Raw genomic sequence first — 23,806 nt, forward strand, 5'->3', positions numbered from 1 at the left:
CTCCTGAATTTCAGTTATACGCAAACCTTTAACCTTCTTGAGGTCTTCTAGTGCACCCTGCTATGGTTTCCTCACGCTTTCAACACCCACATTTTTCTTCCTCCTGAAGTTATTCTTGGATATTTAAATGTGCTGTGTTTCTGGGCATCTTGCACTCGCATATTGCTCCTCAATCCAACACGCAACGTATCTTCAAGTCCTTTACTCTCAATGTATACACTCCTGAATTTCAGTTATACGCAAACCTTTAACCTTCTGGAGGTCTTCTAGTCCACCCTGCTATGGTTTCCTCACGCTTTCAACACCCACATTTTTCTTCCTCCTGAAGTTATTCTTGGATATTTAAATGTGCTGTGTTTCTGGGCATCTTGCACTCGCATATTGCTCCTCAATCCAACACGCAACGTATCTTCAAGTCCTTTACTCTCAATGTATACACTCCTGAATTTCAGTTATACGCAAACCTTTAACCTTCTGGAGGTCTTCTAGTCCACCCTGCTATGGTTTCCTCACGCTTTCAACACCCACATTTTTCTTCCTCCTGAAGTTATTCTTGGATATTTAAATGTGCTGTGTTTCTGGGCATCTTGCACTCGCATATTGCTCCTAATTGCGCTGGGATGACCCTTTGAAACTCATTTATTTCCACTATAACAGCGTGCTTTCTGCGTACTCTGGTTTGTCTTTCGAGGCATTGTGACTGATCAATTGACTAGAGTGCACATTTCCTATGGTGAGACTACGTAAACCTAAGTTTGTTTTTGCTCCATCTGTGATCACCCCTGTGAGCCTCTCAACCACTGCATCTACCTCTAGTCAATCTACTAGGATGACGACTCCATCTTCTCAGCGTTCCCCTTCGGGACACTCGTCGTCCAATAGATCCTCCCCTCCTGCCACTTCCAGCAAACGACCTAAACAAGATTCTCCTCCACCAGATAACCCTTCTTCTTTGTCCTCCATTGATCAAATTTTGGAAGAAATTCGTGCAATGCGTCCTTTCATCCAGGAGACAAGCAAAGATATGCAACTTTTAAAAGATAAATGGGAGTCCATGGATGCTCGGCTATCCTCAGTTGAACAGCAGATCCCTGAAGTTCAATCCAACACGCAACGCATTTTTACATTGGAAAAGACTGTCCTTTCTTTACAGCAACATACGGAGGATTTGGAAAATCGCAACAGAAGAAACAACCTTCGTATTTATGGTTTACCAGAGAATCTTGAAGGTGACGACCCGGTGACCTTCTTTACCTCCTTCCTCCTGAAGCTTCTTGACATGCCTCCTTCTACGTCCATCAGTATTCAAAGAGCTCATAGACTGGGAGCACGAACATCTTCATCTATAAAACCTTGTGATGTTATTATTCTCTTTTTGAAGTTCACAGATCTTCTTTCAATTCTTTCAGCAGCAAGATCCAAGCGACAAATATCCTGACTGGGTCAACGAGTCTACTTGTCTCAAGAGGTCTCTAATGCTACTGCCTCCAGGCGTAAGGAATTTCTAGCTCTCCGCCCTTCTTTGCGCTCAATTGGGGCACGATATGGCCTATTACATCCTTGTACCTTCCGAGTCACTCATCGGAATAAGACATGGTCATTTCAAGATCCTGGTGAATTACGTAACTTCCTTCTTTTGCAGGGTGAAGAGGGAATGGAAGCCTCTCCTTCAAACAGTGGCTGAAATATTATTGCTGTTTTTGTGTAATGCTCTCTAATTGTTTTCTCTAGTATCCCGTGTTTCTACCTAATCCTTCTCTTGTTTTTTCCTCTCTTTCTTTTGTTCTTGCACAGGATTCCTCGTTGTCACCTTATCTACTTCTTTTTCTTAAATCTTCCCGAACATGTTCTCCATTGATATTCTCCTTTTTCAATTCCTCTCTATTCTTATCCTTTCTATGGTTATGTGTTCTGTATTACATGCTTCATAGTATATTAATTATTTTCTTTCTCCCCTCATACAGATACGTGTTGGCTGTTCCCTTTATCATCATGTTCCGCCCTTTGTAATTTTTATGAGGTCTCGGTGCGGTTGTGCCTCTCCTCCTGGTCTACCCGTCTTGTAACGCATCACCACTTCCCCACCTCCCCTTGTGTATTTCCCCCCTTCAGGTATGTCTTTTACAGTCATCCTTACGGATTTGTACTGTCTTCTATGCCTCATTTCTTTTCTTTCTCCTCCTCTCCTTGCTGACCCTCTTTCCTTTACCTTCCTCTTTTTCCTTTTTGTTTCCCCCTTTCTTCTCCTTCCTCCTATCCTTTCTTCCAAACCTTTAATGTTTCATTTATTTTCTAAATTACGTAAATTTGAGTTATTGCTTGTACAGTATATTTTTGCGCTTTTCAAGTTTGAACAGTTTAATATGTTTTTACTTTCAAAGTTGTTTCATGGAATGTGAAAGGATTTAACCATCCTATTAAGCGGCAGAGAGTACTTTCACACCTCTCCTCTTACAATCCTGATATTGTTCTCATTCAGGAAACCCATCTTTCAGATTTCGAATCTATGAAATTAAAAAGATTGTGGGTTGGTACTGTCCTGTTTTCTGCAGCCTCTCATAAAAAGAATGGGGTTGCTATTTTAATTCACAAACGTCTCAAATGTAAAGTGGTTCTTGAAGAAAAGGATGATGAGGGTCGTTGGATTTTAGTTAAATTGCTTGTTAATAATATCCCAAGCACTCTGTTTAATGTTTATGGTCCTACATCCTTTGATTCCTCTTTTTGGCCCTCGATAACTGCAAAATGTATCCAACACAAAGATGATTCTTTTTTATTAGGCGGAGACTGTAATCAGATTATTGACCCCTTTTTGGATCGTAAGTCCTCTGTTCGTTTCACCCCACACAAGCCACATAAACAGTTTCTTGATACTATTACTCAGGTTGATCTTGTGGATTCATGGAGACTTACTCATCCAGACACTGTAGATTTTTCTTTTTTCTCTCCTCCACATGCCTCTTTTTCTCATTTAGATTATATTTTTCTCTCCTCCTCTTTATCTCAAAATCTTTTATTCTCTTCTATTGAGCCTATTGTTATCTCCGATCACGCTCCTATTATCACTGTCTTTGATCTTCTTCCTCCTATTCCTAAATCTTCTCGCTGGCGCTTTAACTCTTCTCTTCTCACTGATCCTCTTTTTTCCTCCTCTTTTTGCTCTTTCACCTCTGAATTTTTCCAACTTAATTCTAATCCTGATACCCCGCCCCATGTTCTTTGGGATTCTTTTAAAGCCACAGCCCGCGGATTTATTATCGACTTTGTTTCTAAAAAAAAGAAAAAGTTTCTTCAAAAACGTAAGGTTGCTCTTGCGCATATTAAATCATTAGAACAACAATTCTACACTTCCTCTCCAAATCACATGTCTCCTGACCTCCTTCAAGCTAAAATTGCATTTAATAAACTTACTACAGATTCAGCATCCTCTTTTCTTCTCCGGAGTAGTGCACGATATTATGGAGGTCGCAATAAATCGGGCAAACTACTTACCAACTACTTGAAATCGCGTAAAGAGCGTACCATCATAGACTCTATCTATTCACCTTCTAATGTCCTTCTACATACCAATGCAGAAATTTTGGACCAATTTCATTCTTTCTATGAGTCTTTGTACTCCCCTGAAAACCCACCTACCCCAGCTCTCCTCCAATCATATTTTGATAACCTGCCTAAGCCAGATACCTCCCAACTCGATTTCTCGTGCATTGATACCGACCTCACCCTTTCTGAATTGTCCACAGCTTTGTCTTCTTTAACCAAAGGCAAGACTCCGGGGCCTGATGGCTTTCCAGTTGAATTTTATTTACACTTTTCTGATCTCCTCTTACCCAAACTTCTTTTTCTTTTTCAGTCTTTTTGTTCTACTGGTCTGGCCCAAGGCTCATTTCAAGATGCTACCATATGCCTCATCCCTAAAGAGGGTAGAGATCCCAAATTTTGTATAAATTATCGACCAATTTCTTTAGTTAATGTAGACTATAAGATTTTTGCAAAATTATTAGCTCTTCGTCTTGACCCACTCATGCCACATCTCATTGGGAAAGAGCAATGTGGTTTTGTTAAGGGCCGCCTCACCTCAGACAACTCCAGACTCCTCCTTAATGTTCTCAGTAAGGCCCCTTCTCTGTCTATTCCCCTGGCAGCTATCTCAGTTGATGCTGAAAAGGCTTTTGATCGGGTTGACTGGTCCTTTTTGTTGGCTTCCCTGAAATGGCATGGCTTTGGTTCCAAATTTATCTCTTATATTTCTTCAATATATTCTATGCCCAAGGCGTCAGTCCTTGTCAACGGTCAACTTACTTCCCCTTTTACACTTAAACGTGGAGTTCGTCAGGGCTGTCCTCTTTCGCCCCTTTTATTTATTTTAGCTCTCGAACCCTTCCTATCTTCTATTCGTAACAATCCTTCCATCTCTGGCTTTACATAAGGTGAGCATCATCTTAAACTATCTGCCTATGCTGATGACATACTTTTATTCATTTCGGATCCAGTTAATTCAGTTCCTTCCTTATTAAATGAATTTGAGAAATTTTCCCTGGTTTCAGGATATAAAATAAATTCGGATAAGACGGAGATTCTTCCTATAACTAAATTTTGCCTTCCACATTTTTTTGCTTCCACTGGCTTTGCTTGGAATTCTAAGAAAATAAAGTATCTTGGTGTTCTTTTTTCTAACTCTATTTCATCGTCTATCCAACTTAACATGAATGCAGTTATCTCCAGGATTGACTCTTTACTTTCCTCTTGGAACCCTTTATATCTGTCCTGGTGGGGTCGTCTTGATTCCATCAAGATGATGATTGCTCCAATCTTAATATATTTACTTTCCATGCTTCCAATTCATATCCCAGCCCTTTACTTCTGTCGTATTGACTGTTTTATCTAAGTTTCTCTGGAAGAAGAAGAAAGCTCGAATTTCTCTCTCAGCTCTCCGTAAGTCTAAATCCAATGGTGGAGTTAATTTTCCAGATTTCCGCCTTTATCATAAGTCTTTCTCTCTTCGCCAAGCTTCTCGCTGGTTATCAGAAGACATCTCTCCTTTTTCCCCCCTTTGGCTTTCTGTTGAACATGAATTGTTACTACCCTATTCTTTTCAAGAGGTCATTCGCTTCACAACTAAAGCTCCATGTCTTAATCCTCCATTATTCAAGCACACTTCTTCCCTTTTGCGACCCTTGATATCGACAGTTTCTGTTTCTCGAGAATCCTTCTTGTTACTACCCATTTGGTATAACTCACTCATTTTAATACGAAATAGACCTATTGCATGGCCTTCGTGGAGATCAAAGGGTATTACCTGGGTTCATCATCTTTTTGACGGTTCATCTCCTTGTTCCTTCCCCCAATTTCAATCCCAATTTCACTGCCCTTCTTCATTTGCAAAGAAATGCTTCATTCTTATGGAAATTGTTCTTGATCGATACTATTCCCTTATTTCTGCTGTATCACCCGCATTGCCTTCCTCTCTACTCGCAATTCTTTCTACTACTCCTAAAGCCTCTCTTATTTATCGATACTTCTCAGCTCCTAATCCTGATCGCTCCAAATCAAAACTGGAACTCTCTTGGGAAAAAGACTTAGGTCTCTCCTGGTCGATTTCTCTCTGGGATAAACTCTGGACTAATTCCTTGAAGACTTCCCGCAATGCATCTCTCACTCAATCCCTATTTTTCTTCTACCATAGACTCTATCTTTCTCCCCTCTCTCTTTCTCGTTTTCTTTCTTCTTCTACTGCTAATTGCTGGACCTGCAATGCTCCCAATGCTGATCTCTTCCATCTCTTTTTTATCTGCCCTTCAGTTCGACTTTTCTGGACACAGATATGGTCTCGTCTTTCCCGTATCTTTAATCTCTCTATTCCTTTTTCTATTTCTTTGGTGTTTCTGGGTAGTCTTTCAGAGTCTCTTGACCTCCCTCCACACTCACATGGTCTTTTTGACCTTATGCTAGCCCTTGCACTACAACATATTGCTTCTAATTGGAAATCCTTGACCAAACTTTCCTTAATTTGTTGGTGGAACTTATTATGTCACTCCCATAGACTTGATGTTGCTTTTGCATCCTCCTGCAAACCTCCTCGCAATGTTGAACTCTATTGGTTACCTCTTACACTATATTTAGATCAATCCACCAAGAACAAATATTCTCCATCTTCCTCTGAAAATTTTAAACCCCCCTGAACATATGTACTCCTGCTTGTTATTTCAGTTTTTTAACTTTCACTGATGCAGTTTTTTCTTTATTCAGGTTTTCTCTAATGTTCTCAATCCATATATTGTTAGATTTTTTGTGCATTTACTGTACTTTATTGCCAACATTTATTAAGCTTCTTTCTATTTGACTTTTATATTGTATTATCATGGTTTTATTTCCCTCCCCTCCCTTCCCTCCCTTCCCCCCCTGTAAAATTCAAAAATGCTTTGATTTTTTCATTGTGCCATCGGCTGCCTATGTTTTATCTCTCCCATAATCTCCCTTTCCTTTGGTTGCTCTGCTAATGTCACCTTATTGTATTGAACACTTTGCTTCAAATAAAGCTTTCAAACATAAAAAAAAAGATAGTTATGGAACTTAGTAATGTCCCAAACACTGCCCCCTCGGAAGAAGCTTGTGAAAAAATCTGCAATTTCTTCTGGGATAAAATAAGCAAAATATACTCCTCCTTTAGTACGAACACTAAAAGAGACCCAAGTGGCAGGGAATAACCAGACTCCTCACCCAGAGGCTCCATTTAGGATGAGCAACTTCTCCCCCCTTACAGAGACCAAGGTCTTAAAAGTGATGGGGGAAGTAAAATCAGGATCTCCTCTAGACCCTGCTCCCACTTCATCTTTACCCAGATTGTAGCAGTCTTATGTCCCTATGTCACGAAGCTCCTCAATAACTCTCTTAACTCCTCTGCCTTTCCAGAAATCTGGAAATAGGTGGTAGTGACTCCCCTGCTGAAAAATGCAGGAACAGACGTCCATAATCCTGAAAAGTACCAGCCAATCTCTCAACTCCCATATCTCTCCAAATTTTTAGAAAGGTTGGTATATAGACATTTATCAAACTATCTAGAGTCCAACGATCTGCTAGACCCCTCACAAACCGGCTTCAGGGCCACTAACAGCACAGAGGCAATGCTGCTGGCAGTCCTGGACAATATCAGATCGCAGACCGACCAGGGAGGAGCTATAGCCCTGATACTGTTAGATCTGTCTGCAGTGTTCAACACAATCTCAAACAACAGAACATTGGAAATCCTTTATTTTTTTTTTGATTTCAAGAAGATTTTATTGAGAGAGATAATGATACAAATAGTAAAAACCAAATACAATATAAGTGATACATTTTGACACAAGAGAAAAATACAAACATGTGCTCAACTTGGGAAGTAAATAAAATAGCTGTAAATAAAATTAAAAAGCAATCGATGATAGGTAGAGGGTCTGATCAAGTATAGGCCTTTAGAAAACCATAAGCAAACGTATCACTTTCTGATTCGAGGATGGGGACAAGGGAGGGAACAGAAGAAAAGAAAGAAAATAGGAAAGAAGAGAAAAAGCAATCGAAAAGATGAAAGGGAAGAGAGGACAGGAAAGAGGAAATAAGAAGAAGAAGGATTCCCACAGGACTGACCCAATCTAGAACAAAAAAAAAAAAACAGACAACAATTAGACAGACAAATCAAAAGGGAACTGAGGAACCAACCCTTTCGAGGACAACTCCATATAATCGTCCAAGGCTGTCCAAACCCCTTTAGAAATGGAAGGCGAAAGGTGTGCTTGGTCAACCGAGGTGTGGGCACTGCGTAAAAAGGATACCCACGCCCACCACGTATGATAAGAGACAGACGAAAAGGATTTCCATTCCATAAGAATGATTTTGACCGCTACAGTCAAGAGAAGATCTAGTAACTGTAATTCCAAAGGGTCTAAAGGGAGAGGAGTAGGAGCAGCCAAGGGGCCTAATAAAATTAAAGGAAAGGAAAGTTGGAGCTCAATGTTAAAAATAAGAGATAAATGTTTCTGAATGAGGTCCCAAAAAGGTTTAAGTAAGGAGCAATGATAAAACATATGAGGAAAATCACCAGCCACCAAACCGCAACTCCAGCAGAGATCATCGTCTTTAAGGTTGAGCGAATGAAGACGCACAGGCGTCCAATGGAGGAGATTGATCGAGAAAAACTTAGATTGCATTAGGGAAGGAGCTATTTTATTACGGAGAGCTAATTTACCAATAGATTGCCAAGCTTCGGACGAAATATGGTCCATGATGTTGTGATCAAAATGGCGTGACCATTTTTGTTGCGCAACCGTCTGTTCAGGAAGCGAAGCAGAGGACAGAAACTTATAGATTTTGGAGGCAACATGACCAGATTTGAGCCAAATGTGGAACAGCGAGATGGTGGAGGAGGAGGGGTGAAGACGGACTTTAGAAACAGCTACCTTGATTTTAAGAAAGGTATAGAAGTCAAGATTTGTTAAAGAGTGTTTGTGAGCCAAGGTAGAGAAATCACTATACAGATGCTGAACAAGAGAGATTCCTTTTTCTGCCCAGTATGACATGAGGGTGGGAGAAATATTAAGCTTAATTTTGGAGTTTCTCCAAATAGATGACCACCTAGTTTTATGCAGAGGAATTGCCACCTTCCTATCTAATTTCTTGACCGCAGCAATTGTATCAATAATGATAGAACGGGAAAACAGAATATGCAAAGTAGATGTAGTACAGAAAGAGGCAATAGGTAGAGGTGATGCTAATTCCTGTTCTATGAGCAACCAAGAGGGAACATGACGAGTTGGAGGAGAGAACCAAAAAGCACCCTGAGAGGCCAAGAAGGCAGTTCGGTATTTCTCCCAATCAGGAAAGTTACAACCTCCAATATCACAAGGTCGACGCAAATATTTATATGCTAATCAAGCTCGTTTGTCATTCCATAGAAATTTAGAAGTCAGACCATCAATTTCTCGAAAAAAGGAATCGGATAATTTAAGCGGAAGCATGGAGGAAACAAAATTAATAATCGGCGTGATCATCATTTTTAGAGTTTGTAAGCGACCCCACCATGAGATATGTTTCGGAGACCATGTATCCAAAAGACGACGCACTTTGAGGAGAGTCTGAGATTCATTATAAGCAACGGTGGCATGAAGAGTAGAACAGAAATAAATTCCCAGGTACTTCAGATGTGTAGATTGCCACTTAAAGCCAGCCGAGCCCATATGAGCAGGAAAACAATAAGCATTCAGAGGGAACATCTCTTTCTTATCCTTATTTAGGGTATAACCCGAGACCGTTGAAAACAAGGAGATGGTGTCAGAAATAGCAGGGATGGCCAAGGCAATATCATCCTAGCAAATAAGAACATCGTCCGCGTATGCAGCAGTTTTAAGACAGTGAGAACCAAAAGAAAAACCTTTAATATTAGGGTGTAGGTCAATCAAACGAAGAAGAGGATCAATAGATAATAAAAATAAAAGTGGGGATAAGGGACAGCCCTGTCTTGTGCCCTGGCGAAGATTAAAAAACGAAGACGTATCACCATTGACTCTAATGTTAGCTTTAGGTTGGGAATATAAAGACATTACCATATTAATGAAAGAGTCTCCAAGGTTATGCGCACATAAGACAGCTCAAAGGAATGGCCAAGAGACCTTGTCGAAGGCCTTTTCTGCATCAAGGGCCAAGGCCGCGGCAGGGAGTTGAGACCGCTTGGCAGCACCGATAATATGACAGAAAGTGCGTATATTGTCCCTTGCAAGACGACCTTTTACAAAACCAGTTTGGGAAGGATGTACAAGATGGGGAATAAAGGATTCTAATCTTTTAGCCAGGATTTTAGCAAAAATCTTTGCTTCCATGTTAAGGAGAGAAATAGGTCGGAAGTTTTTAGGATCCGAATGATCTTTCCCCTCTTTCGGGAGCACAACTATGGTGGCTTCAGCAGCCGTACCAGAGACAGATCCATCCTTAACAAAAGAATCAAAGACAGATTGCAACTTAGGGACAAGCGAAGGGAGAAAAGTTTTATAAAATAATATTGGATAGCCATCAGGGCCAGGAGCTTTACCAGAACGAGTAGCCTTGATCGCAGACACTATTTCTTCGGGGGAAATAGGTTTATTTAGAAAAGAGCGATCCTCCTCAGAGACCGACTGAATCGGAACCGATTTTAAAAAATCTTGACATTGGTCAAAAGAGGATTGGTTAGAAGGGGTATATAATTTATTATAAAAGTCGCGAAAAACTTCAAGTATTTCCCCTGTTTGGAATTTTTTAGAGCCGGTGTGGTCCGTAATAGAAGAAATTTGCGAGGACTTAAAAGAGAAATCTTGAAATTTTAAGGTAGCAGCCAGAAGCTTCCCAGCCCGATTCTTTAATAGCAACTTATTGGACTTTTGTGCTTGGACACCAATATGAGCCCTTTTAGTAACAATGGTATTATATTTGTATTTTAGTAGCTTTATTTGTTGTAAGCAAGTCGGATCTTTAGAATGCCGAAAGGAAGCTTCCAGAGTTTTGATTTCAGATGATAAATCTGTAAGTTCTTTTTTAATAGCTGAATTACTTTTGGACATACATTTAATGACCTGACCCCGGAAAGTGCATTTAAAGGAGTCCCATAGAACGATTGGGGAAGAGACAGAACCCTCGTTTTCACGGAAAAAAAGTATCTATAGCCGTAGAAAATTCATCAACCTGAGAAGGGTCATGCAACACTTCAGTATTTAATCTCCATGAACGAGCGCATGGTTTAGGGGCAAAGGATGATAGCGTAAAACTGACCGCAGCATGATCAGAGATCAAAATAGGGTGTATAAGCGGAGAGGAAGAAGATGAAACAAGAGAAGAATGAACTAGGAGATAGTCAATACGAGAGAAGGAGGAATGAGGCGAAGAGAAGAAAGAAAAATCACTACCAGTGGGATTATGGAGACGCCAGATATCGTGAAGATGAGAGATGGAGCATATGTTAAGCATTTGTTTGTGGGATTTAGGGGGGCGAAACTGAAACGAAGAATTCCTATCTAAGAGAGGGTCCATCGGTAAATTAAAATCGCCACCAACAATGAGATTACCAGCGTGTGGGGTGTTATTTAATTTTTTGGTAATGGATTTCCAAAAAGCTGGATCATCAACGTTCGGAGCATAGATATTCATAACATATAAATCGTGCTGTCCATCCGACAATTTAGATAACAGCCACCGACCCTCAGAATCATGACCAGAAGAGAGTATTGATAAACCAGAGTTCCTCGAGATTAAAGTAACAACCCCATTCCGTTTGCCAGAGGCATCAGAGCAAGAAACATCCGAAACCCATTCCTTCTTCAAAAACGACGCTTCTCTGTTAGTGATCTTGGACTCTTGAAAAAGAACCAAATCTGCAGAGAGAGACTTACAATAATCCAAAATTTTCGACCTCTTCACCGGGTGATTCAAACCCTTAACATTAAGGGATAACACATTTAAACCCGGCATGTAAAACAGGAGGGATAAAAAGAAGACGACACTGATAACAGAAAAAAAACCAACGTCATAAATACAAGGGACCAACCATTAAACAAAAGAAACACTGAGGGAGCGTCCATGTGGGAGGACCAGGAGAAAAGAAGAGAAAGAAGAGAGGTAAAGAGAATAGAAAAAAGAGAGAAAAGAAGCAGGAGGGGAGGCCTAAAAAAGACCAACATCATGCAAGGGAGAACGTGGAAAAGGCGAGCAAGGGACCCGTACTAGGAGCATACGTGGGTAATAACAGTAGCCCAATACTAAAATATAATAGCGGATAGCAGGAAAATCGGAACTGGTAACAAGGAACACATAGTACCGCAAAACATCATTATAATGCAAATAATAAAACTGATAATGAAAAGATTACTACACTCTAGTGTAGAATAACGACATCCTAGCGAGAGAGACATCTATAATAAGCAACATTAGTAGAATAAATAATAACAAAATAAGTATGTGAGATAAAGCCTAAACAATAGGTAAATGTGAAGCGTATAAAATACATATTCTAAAAGCTAACAACATAATTAAAGAACAAGCTATAACTGCATATGACAATACTATGAAGTTGAGTGACAGAAGCAAGAAAATAGAGATGTATAAGAAAAGAACTGTCAGAAAACAGCAAACTAGGTAGATAAAGAAAGAGAGAATAGAAATAAGAGATCATAGAAAGCAAATATCAAAACTAATAATAAAGAGATTATTACCCCCAACTGAAACATATCAACACCCTAGCGAGAGATATATGTATAATAAGCAATACTAGGAAAATAATTACTAACACACTAATTATATGAGGTAAATCCTAAACAGTAGATAAATGCAAGGCAGATAATATGCATATTTTAAAAGAGAATAACATAAGTAAAGAACAAGCTATAACTGTATATGAGAAGAGTATGAAGCTGAGATACAGAAGGAAGAAAGTAGAGATGGAAGGGAAAAGAAATGTAGGAAAATAGGAGAGTAGGCATATAGAGAGAGAGAGAAAATGCCCTGTAATAGAAAGAGGAATGTCAAATTTCAAAGCTTTATTCGACGTTTGTCATAAAAGCATCCTTCCTAACCCTATTACAATAAATACTACAGCTAAAAATACTTTCTAAAACACATATTAAACATTAACAGTCGAATGCTATACATGTTAAAAATACAAAAAAGTTTTTCCAATATTCATAAAAGTTATTTTTAAAAAGACAGAAAGAGGAATGTAAATGTTGAAGACATAAGCAAGAAGAACAGAAAAGGACGACAGGTAAGAAATAAAAGAGCAAGAATGTGGATAGGATGGTCTGAAAAGAGGAGAAAAAGGAAGCAAAACAAAAGGCATGATAATAGAAGAGGAAAGCAAGACAAGTAAAAAAAAAAACCAGGGAACGGAGTAGAATAGAAGAGTAAGAAAAAAGTGTAAAGACAAAAAAGTGTGTTTGTAGGACAAATACCATGAGTAAAATAGACAAGTACAATGCGAGGAAGAAAGATAAAATCGAGATTAGTATGGATAGAAGAGGAACAGAATTAGCACAAACATTCCAGAAGGAAAGACCGACTTATAAGCTCAACTGGAGAGAGAAAAGAAGCAGGCAGACAGAAAAAATATATACCCAAAAACAAACAAGAAACAGTTCAAGTGCCCGAGGCACCAGGAGTCTGCGAAGTCGCTCGTTGGATCTCCATCTCTATCTCCAACTGGTTGTCCAAGAAAGTAGCCAAGTCCGCCGGCTCGTCGAAGATTCTAGAGCGTCCTTTATGAGTGATGCGGAACTTTGAAGGACCAGAAAACGAAAAAGGAATGCCCATTTCAGATAGACATTTCCGAAGGTTCAGGAAGCCTTTCCTCCTTATAACCGTGTCTCTGGCAAAGTCTTGGGAAATGGAGATGCGATGACCATCCCAGATGACTTGTTTAGCTTTCCGCATATGAGAGAGAATCAACTCAGTATGCTGATGCCGCAGAGGTTTAAAAATGATTGCTCTTGGCTGGGTTGCTGCTTTAGGTCGAAACGTTGGAACACGGTGTGCTCTTTCTATCTCAAACTCTCTGTGGAATGAGATTTGTAATGTGTCTGGAATCCAATGAGATAAGAACTCTATCATAGAGGAAGATGATTTCTCTGAATCTTCCGGTAGACCAAAAATACGCAGGTTAGATCTACGATTACGGTCCTCCTGCTCAGTGAGATCTCTGCGCAATGCCGCCATTGAGCGCTCCAAGTGGTTGAGGGATCTGGACTGTTTTTGTATACCATCCTCTGCACAACTGATTCGTGATTCTGTAGCAGATACACGAAGAGAAAGGGCTTTAAAGTCATTTCTGATAGCAGACACCTCCACTTGTAGCAAGTCTGTGTTAGTTTTTGTTGACTGCCCAATATCATGCACTTCATTAAGGCACGCTAATATCGTGTCCAATGTGGAAGCAGTGTCTGACTGAGGAGACTCGGGCGTCGGAGAGACTGACTTAAGCCTTTTCAATGACGTGCCAACATCTTTTGAGTCTTTGGTGGTCGAAGAACGATTCATAGTTGCAGTGCTGAAGGAGTAGACTCCAAGAATACCACTTGAGGGAAAAAGGAACACAGAAGCTGCGCAGAGTGTCTCACAAAAATAGATATAGCAAACTGAGTTCAGTGTGCGCTAAGATAGTACTAGCGGCGAAAGTATGTGCAGAGCAGGGGAGCACAGTAATGAGCTCCCCTCTATGAGAGAAGCGCTCTGAGAAAAAACAGCGCGTGAGTAGCTTAAGACCCAGCCAAGCAACAATAAAATAACAGAAAAAAGGAAAAATTTTTACCAGTAGTAGGTCTCATGGAAGAAACGCACTAGGCAGACAAGTGGCACTGCAAATTTGTATCCAAAGCGGCGCATCTGAAGTAAAATGACAGGAACGTCAAGAGCGGGAAAATGGCGGCCGCTCGTGAGGAATGCGAGCGCCTTTGAAGCGTGAGGCAGAAATCATTCAGCCGGTGACCAAAACATCAGGAAAACAGCATCAATCAGCTCACTGCATGTTCCGCTGATGAGGGTTGCCTTTTCCGCAAACAAGGGCAGCAAGAAACGGAGAAATTTGCTCGACGGGACAAACTCGCCTCGGAGCTCAAGCGCAACACGCCATGCTGAAGCGGCGCGCAAGCCACGCCCCCAGAACATTGGAAATCCTTTATGAAAAAGGAATGCACTCTAAAGCCTTAGAGTGGCTCAGCTCATTCCTGAGCAACAGAACACAAACAGTACAATTAGGTCATTTCCTGTCCAAACCTAGTGCCATCAGATGTGGTGTCCCGCAGTGGGCATCTCAAAGCCCACATTATTTAACACCTGTGTCCTCCTTGGCAAAAAAGGCAAAAAATGGGGACTCAGTATTGGCTCCTATGTGGATGACAGACAGCCGATTGTAGCCCTGGAGGAAAGACCTGATGTTACCAAAATAAAATTTCACAACTGCCTCTCAGAAATGGTACAATGGATGTCTGAGCATTGTTTGAAACTAAAGTCAGGGAAATCAGAAATCCTGCTCTTCGGAGGAGCCAACCAAATCTGGGATGCCACATGGTGGCCTCAAACCCTGGTTGAGGCCCCAGCTCCCAAGGAATGTGCAAGAAACTTAGGCATCCTGATTGATAATACCCTTTCCATGAAGGACCATGTGCAGGCCCCCTAAGGAAGAGGCTTCATAACTCTGAAACTGCTAACCAGACGTTTCCCCTGGATCCCACTGGACTGTAGAAGAGCAGTTACACAGGCCCTGCTTATAAGTCAGCTCAACTATATAAACTCCTTATTTGTAGGCATGGATGAGTACCTTTTCACAAGGCTACAAGTGCCCTAAAATGCTGCAGCCATATTAGTGTGTAATAAAAGCAGACTGAGCTCAGCATCAATTTGCATGTAAGATCTTCACTGGCTACCCATGCGACAAAGAGCAGTATTTAAACTGCTCAGTTATGCACATACAGCCCTGTTTCAAAGTGGCCCCATGAATTCTATGTCCCCACAAGAAGTCTATTGTCACCCCATCAAGCGCTGGCCAGGACAAAGTGTATCAAGTAAGTGATGGCAGTAGGGGGTTCATTTTTATAAGAATAGAAGGGGTTCCCCATAGGGATTTGGATTGGCGGCAGGTAAGGGGGTTAAACAGCGCAAAAGTTCAACAGAACCCTGCCGATACTATGTAGGGTGAGTCCTATAAAAGGATCCTAGGATTTAAAGAGGGCAACACTATGTACTGTCAAAGCCACACAACATATTATATTCGTAGAGTCTGCAGTTTATTCATCATTAGTTATTTTATTCAAATTTTTTGATTTCATGATTTTTCAAATTAGAAAAATAACATTACAAACATTAAAATCTGGGCGGATTCGATAGAGTTTTACAATCAATATAATAAATGTAGTTCCACAAACACCACATGCATCATATACTCATAACCACAATCATATCAATTCAACTATCTATCATTCAACAGATCTTTCACTCATCCATACGCAAAAAATCTGTTGAATGATAGATAGTTTATGTTTGTAATGTTATCTTTCTAATTTGAAAAATGATGAAATCAAAAAATTCTAATAAAATAACTAATAATGAATAAACTGCAGTCTCTACGATTATAATGTGTTGTGTGGCTTTGACAGTACATAGTGTTGCCCTCTTTACATCCTAGGATCCTTTTATAGGACCCACCCTACATAGCATCGCCAGGGTTTTGTTTATCTTTTGCGTGGCGTTCATTTTCATACCTGGCGCCTAAGAAATGGAATAAACTCCCCCTAAACTTACGCCTCACGACCAACTACTAAGCTTTCAGGAAAAACATTAAAACGTATTTGTTCCCTAAGGACAAACATTCAACAGATTTCCCACTCCAACAGCAGCCCTGCTACGATCTCTCGCTATTCAACAGTGTGATATCCATTGGGATGAATGATGCACTTTATAAATAAAGATGCTCAAAATTTTCTTAGAGTTAGGATAGTGGGATAGCATCTAAGGATGACGATTCATTCTCTGATTTTCCCAATAATATTTACTTTCAGTCATACTACCATAAAACTGCAGTTTGAGACCCTCACAGGTGATTTGCCATGCTTTACAAATCCCTGATTAAATTGATTGATTTTTTTGTGCAAAATTTGTGTAGACAAACCCCTTGGTTTTGGGACTGACTCAGAAGACCTACCTGTTCCTCTAGGAATGCTGTCCAATTTCTCATGATTTTGCTATTCATTTGCAATGATTTTGATTTCTGATGTTGCATTTTGAAAATGAGTTTTCTTGGCATTTACCATTTCCGCTGTACTGTTTGAATTTTGAGATTTTGAAATGAAACTCCTAATCATTTCTCAGCTCTAGAACTCAATTATTGGGGGATCACAGATACGTTTTTCCTACTACCCTAAATTAATATTGGGTCTGTTCATGGGAAGGTTGTCTTTATCGCAAGATCCAACTGGAAAAGGCACAACTGTCTGAGGTACATATTGTGGTGTTTTAAGTTTGAAGTTCCACTTCCAGAAGTGTAAAACATGACGTAATATCAAAAACAGTAAAAAATCAAGGAATACAACACAATAAAAAAAATCAGACACCAATTTATAAAAATACTAGCAGCCGGTCCCGACGTTGTCCGGATATGAATTGATGCCGGCCAGTAGTATATTGTTTTGTAGGATTTCGTTTTGATAGCATTTCTTATCTCTGACAGGCCTGTGAAACGCTCCGATTCACAGTGCACTGCTGATGCACTTAAGAGTGCGCGTTCAATAGTGTGTGAAATCGAGTTTCCCTACTTTATTTTTCCTTGCAATATTATATAGCGCAAACTCGACAACATGGCATGAGCACAATTTACATTTCAGAAGAACACATTCATTTGTGGTAGGCAAGGGGAGACAAAGCGATTTGCCTGGAATCACAGGATGTTGAGCTGATGCCGAGATTCGAATGTAGCTCCCCAGCTCTAAAGTTCGCAATTCTAGAACTTGTGGCGGGAGGTGTCTAAAAGTGTATGTCGGTGCTAGCCATCAATGAGAGAGACTGTGCATTTTTCAAATCGGTGGTGAAAAAATACTAGTATGTTGCTGGAGATGTGGGCCGCCGTGCCACCAATGTACTTACCGGGGGGGAATACACACCCATTATTCCACAACTTTCTTTCCGCATACCATCACTCCGCATACTTTCATTACGAAAGTACCATGACTCCGCAATGCCATTATAACGCATGGCATTACATTTTATATGCTTTTACCACTCATACATTTACAACGAAATTCGTTGTAAATGCATGAATGGTAAAAGCATGTTTTTTTTAAATGTTTGGATAAGGTAAGTATGGGTATAGGGGTATCTGTTTAGGGGTACTGAGGTATATGTTTTGGGGTGTTTTGGTATTTTAAGGGTTCAGATATAGTTTTGGGTTATGGGGTACAAGGGTAGTTTTAGGGTTTAGGGATAGGTAAGGGTTTGGGGGTACATGGGTATTTTTAGGGTTCAGGGCTAGGTTTGGATTTTGGGGTATAGGAGTATTTTTAGGGTTCAGCGGTAGGTTTGGGTTTTCGGGTACAGGGGTATTTTAAGGGTTCAGGGCTAGGTTTGGGTTTTGGGGTGCAGGGTTATTTTTAGGGTTCAGGGCTAGGTTTGGGTTTTGGGGTACAGGGGTATTTTAGGGTTCAGGGGTAGGTTTGGGTTTTGGGGAACAGGGTTATTTTTATGGTTCAGGGCTAGGTTTGGGGGTACAGGGGTATTTTTAGGGTTCAGGGCTAGGTTTGGGTTTTGGGGTACAAGGGTATTTTAAGGGTTCAGGGCTAGGTTTGGGCTTTGGGGTACAGGGGTATTTTTAGGGTTCAGAGATAGGTTTGGGTTTTGGGGTACAGGGGTATTTTAGGGTTCAGGGGTAGGTTTGGGTTTTGGGGTACAGGGGTATTTTTAGGGTTTAGAGATAGGTAAGGGTTTTGGGGTACATGGGTATTTTTAGGGTTCAGGACTAGGTTTGGATTTTGGGGTATAGGAGTATTTTTAGGGTTCAGCGGTAGGTTTGGGTTTTCAGGTACAGGGGTATTTTTAGGGTTCAGGGCTAGGTTTGGGTTTTGGGGTACAGGGTTATTTTTAGGGTTCAGGGCTAGGTTTGGGTTTGGGGTACAGGGGTATTTTAGGGTTCAGGGGTAGGTTTGGGTTTGGGGGAACAGGGTTATTTTTATGGTTCAGGGCTAGGTTTGGGTTTTGAGGTACAGGGTTATTTTTAGGGTTCAGGGCTAGGTTTGGGTTTTGGGGTACAGGGGTATTTTAGGGTTCAGGGGTAGGTTTGGGTTTTGGGGTACAGGGGTATTTTAAGGGTTCAGGGCTAGGTTGGGTTTTGGGGTACAGGGGTATTTTTAGGGTTCAGAGATAGGTTTGGGTTTTGGGGTACAGGGGTATTTTAAGGGTTCAGAGGTAGGTTTGAGTTTTGGGGTACAGAGGTATTTTAAGGGTTCAGGGCTAGGTTGGGTTTTTGGGTACAGGGGTATTTTTAGGGTTCAGAGATAGGTTTGGGTTTTGGGGTACAGGGGTATTTTAAGGGTTCAGGGCTAGGTTTGGGTTTTGGGGTACAGGGGTATTTTAGGGTTCAGGGGTACGTTTGGGTTTTGGGGTACAGGGGTATTTTTAGGGTTCAGGGCTAGGTTTGGATTTTGGGGTATAGGAGTATTTTTAGGGTTCAGCGGTAGGTTTGGGCTTTTGGGTACAGGGGTATTTTAAGGGTTTAGGGCTAGGTTTGGGTTTTGGGAAACATGATTATTTTTATGGTTCAGGGCTAGGTTTGGGTTTTGGGGTACAGGGGTATTTTTTAGGGTTCAGGGCTAGGTTTGGGTTATGGGGTACAGGGGTAGTTTTAGGGTTTAGGGATAGGTATGGGTTTTGGGGTACAGGGGTATTTTAGGGTTCAGGGCTAGGTTTGGATTTTGGGGTATAGGAGTATTTTTAGTATTCAGCGGTAGGTTTGGGTTTTCGGGTACAGGGGTATTTTAAGGGTTCAGGGTAGGTTTGGATTTTGGGGTACAGGTGTATTTTTAGGGTTCAGGGCTAGGTTTGGGTTTTGGGGTACAGGGGTATTTTAGGGTTCAGGGGTAGGTTTGGGTTTTGGGGAACAGGGTTATTTTTATGGTTCAGGGCTAGGTTTGGGTTTTGGGGTACAGGGTTTTTTTTAGGGTTCAGGGTTAGGTTTGGGTTTTGAGGTACAGGGGTATTTATAGGGTTCAGGGCTAGGTTTGGGGTACAGGGGTATTTTTAGGGTTTAGGGATAGGTTTGGGTTTTGGGGTACAGGGTATATTTATAGGGTTAAGATGGGTTAGTGTTTAAGGGTGTTGGGGTATTTTAAGGAGTACGGGTGGATTATGATTATGGGGTGCAGGAGTATTTAAAGGGAGCAGGGTGGGATTAGCACACGATAAAAGACATGGCATGAAGGGCGGAACGTACCACACGCCCCCAGCGTTCGTCACGCCCCCAGCACACGCCCACAGCACAACGCAGACACGCCCACAAGGGACTACTTTGCTGGCACGGTTCTTTTACCTTTTAAATGTATATGGTGGGCGTCTGCATAGCCTATGTCCTTCTGCTGCAACTGCCCTTTCCAACGCTGTATTGGGTGTTGTGATTGGTGCTGTACTTCTTGAGTTTACCCGCCTCAAAGGTTTAGGCTGTCTCTTTATATTATTAGTATGGATTTCCTATTTTTATCTTTATCTTTTATATAGACAACTCAACTGCAAAAATCCAGATAGGGTTGTGTAGATGTGAATTTCTGATAAAACAACAACACTGCTTTTCACCTAATGCAACACATCTTTGTAATCCATCTGAAAGCAGTTAAGAGTTAGCCATGACAAGTAAGTTGAAAACAACTATATGGGCACTCTCGATGTTCCGGCTCTGATAGGGAGCCAACTACTTGGGCCGATCAGGTCCAGGGGGATAGTTATCTGTTGATTTTACCAGTCAGAGGTCAGCTTGATCCAGCGGTTTACCAGCAACGGGTACTCCAATATCATATATCATCTGGGCCTATCAACACACATTCACACAACCTGGTAATTAACTGCGGTTGGTCAACTGTTTAAGATTTCTGTACCATGTCAAGGATTAGTCACCTCTTATTCTCAACTAATCGTTCACTGATCAAAAAGTTCTTTCCTCTGGTCAACGGACCAATAGTTGAACTAGTTGATGGTGAAATTACATAGAATAATCTTTTTCCAAGTTGATGAAATGACCAGAGACTTGGGAAATATTTTAAATCTTTATCTAACTTAATTTCATGTGAACCACTTACAAAGTACAGTACAGTATCCGTCCTCATAGGAAGGAAAATTCAATTAATCAATCATCAGACACAAAGCATATATATTGCAATGACTTATGCTCAGAAAGGAGAGGATAGAGAGAAAAGAACCTTGGCACATACACAGAAATTAACTAAGATGGTGTGAAAACCAACCCCCTGGCCAAGGAGCTGGGAAGGGTCTCCTGAGAAAGATTGGGCAACAACGGCTTCAGGACAGGAATCAGGACAGGATAGATGACCTCTCTACCAAAGAAGGGTTTGGTCCTGAGAGTACATTAAAATATTGTTGAGATATATTGTCAGACAAATTAATCTCTGCCTTGGAGACTGAACTACAGGCTTCAGTAGCTTGGTTAAACACAATAGGTCTGCGGACAGCCCTATTAGAAATGCAAAGTACTTTTAGTTTACTACATTCCAGCAAAACTGAAGGAAGTAGCTATGAGGAAGAAAAATTGGAACTAAGAGGAAAGCATCCTTCGGGTCACGCAGCACCATGAAGTTCCTTCAGTGTGTATCGAAGGAGGTGAGTGCACTACTTCTTGAAATGTCTTCACAGAATCAAAGTATTGAATTATCTGCGATTGATGACTGATTAACAACCTCCCCCTTTCTTGTCCATCAAGAAAATGTTGCTTATAATACCTCCAGGATGGGAAAAAGTGACTAGAATTTCTTTAGTTTGAATCAGTGATTGTATCTCCTCTAGAAAAACCAGTTTCTCTATAGAGAACTGCAAAGGTGTTGGAGGAAGTGTTTGCCAAGGAGTATTGTAAAACAGAAGCCACTTGCATGTGTGATTTGACTGAACAATTGAATTCTACCTCTGAGTTAAAATGAGGAAAACTGTTAAAATCTTATCTATGAAGGAAGAGTTGTAGGGTCCTCCATGGCAGGTATCCTAATAACCCTTGCAGCACTGGCAGAAAAGAAAACATCTCAATGGCAATCCTTCCAGTACCCCTGCCTCCTTGAGAGACATCTAAAAGACTACTGGTAGGAGGCATGAACAGTGGTGCATCCCCTGTCTCTGCTAGCCCTGAGAAAAAAGGCTATTGAGCCTTGTCTAATGTGGTAAACTTGCTTACAATCCTAATCAGCTCCTTGGCAAATGGGTCTCCAAACGATAGTTCAGCAGTTGAGTGTCTAGGGCTTGTAGTCAGAACTTTGAGTTAATTGTTAGAAGAATGGTCTGTCCCTCTAAACTAGGAGGGTGCAGTTCACATTCCCTAATTAACAGATTCCTAACAACTAGCAGACTTCATAAGCCCAGCCTGCTAAGACCACTGAATCCATAAGGAATCGTTGTTTGGATAAAAATGCAAAATCTAAAATATTGGATTGCGGATCGGAAATATCAAGCAACATATCTTTATGGGCACTATCCTTCTAGGGTGCTTGACATAATCCCTAAAGAGGGTGGAACATTTACTGGGTAATAGCCAACTGGACAAGGGGGAAAGACAGTCCACTCATAAGCAGTTCTGCACGTCTTTGATTAAAGCTTTACACACTCTAGCCTGAACAGAGGCTGCCATTCTAGCTAAAACAATCCTGTCAAATGAGCGTGGGTATGCTATCCCCTCCAGATCAAAGGTGTCTTTCGGAAAGTCAGACAGGAGTGATAAACTGGAAGGGTCTTCCAAAAATCATGGTTGTTATACTTCTAGTGTTTAGGCAATAGCCAATGAGAATTAAAGATCTAGATCATCATCAGAGTCAACACTCTCCTTAATCTTCCCAGGCGTGATCTTATAGGACTTCATGTGAATATATATCATCTTCAAGACCTTTTGAATCCTTAGGCAGGGAATTCAATGGGTTCACTTTAGATCATCCAAGGCTGCTGATTTAGACAGTCTATTTTTAAGTTTGAATCAGGGTTTCTCATGACCAGTGGGGGGTCTCAGGCCTTGCGACTAGAGCAGATCGGTTGTCAGGCTCCAGCAGTAAACGAAATGTACAGCTTGGTTCCAGTGACACATTGAGCTGTACTCGACTGAGGAGCCAATAATCAGGGTGAAACCAGTCCTGGGTTGCTGGTGTTCCAGTTCATGGAGGATCTGGCTTGGCAGTTTGGGCTGGACTGTTTCTATAGGAGCAAGCAACTTTATAGCAAAGTTTGGTTTATTAGAATGTAGTATTAGCAGTAGACATTTTATTCACTCCACCTTTTCCGGTCACAATCATGTGTTACGTTACAATTTCTTCTAAAGTGATATTCTATAATAAATAAGGCTAGATGCCTGCCATATAAAGAGGGGGTTCTACTTCTATCACCAAATTATAGAAGCAGATAAAATAATGTAATAAATTATGTGCACCTATGTTTAGATTCACTTTTATCTTTGCATTTAATTAATTGTTTAACTTGTAACAAAAAAATGGCATAGTAAAAATACTGTACATTTAAAAGAGAAAGCTAGTTTTGTTCTCATTTCAAGAAAATACATTTTAAATCAACTTCTCTCAGAGCTATGATAATGTAGCACATACAGAGCATCTGGCATGTGTAAGACGAATCACAGCACACCTGACTCCCAAGACTGCCAGGGATTGTGGTATGATGTTGTTGATCAGAGATGAATGTGAGACCCTTATCAAACAGATGGACTGCATTTAATGATACCCCCTTTCTTTGAAGAGGCTTTTAGTGGTCTTTGTGTCTCTGCTCATGTCTATCTGTCATAGCGCTAGCAAAATGAAATAAGTACATTAATTAGCAAAAATTTGACACTTATATTGCAGCACCTAACTCATCTGAGTTACTACTAGCTCCGAATGTTGTGCTGATTCACAATAGGTTTTAACAAATATTAGCAAATGTATCCTCATTTGATCTCATATACGATCAGGTAATGTTCAGTTTGGTGTTTATTACATTTTAAATAATTGAAAATTAACACCATTGTAAAGGGGCATTACACTTAGATGACATTGGGAAAAAGGCACTCATTCCATAAATGAGACACAATCTA

The 23,806-nt window shown here is 40.7% G+C and overlaps 1 long non-coding RNA gene across 1 annotated transcript in view; it reads left to right on the forward strand.

Annotated features, from left to right (window-relative positions):
- The first annotated feature begins 2,010 nt into the window (after window positions 1-2,010).
- Window positions 2,011-23,806, forward strand: part of LOC147735088 (uncharacterized) — a 34,975-nt gene continuing 13,179 nt past the window's right edge. The window contains exon 1 of the long non-coding RNA XR_015307615.1: window positions 2,011-2,112. This is a non-coding gene — a long non-coding RNA (uncharacterized LOC147735088). The remainder of the gene's footprint in view (window positions 2,113-23,806) is intronic.

This window comes from Lissotriton vulgaris, chromosome 1_2 (genome assembly GCF_964263255.1).
Source record: "Lissotriton vulgaris chromosome 1_2, aLisVul1.2, whole genome shotgun sequence".
NCBI classification, from domain to species: domain Eukaryota; kingdom Metazoa; phylum Chordata; class Amphibia; order Caudata; family Salamandridae; genus Lissotriton; species Lissotriton vulgaris.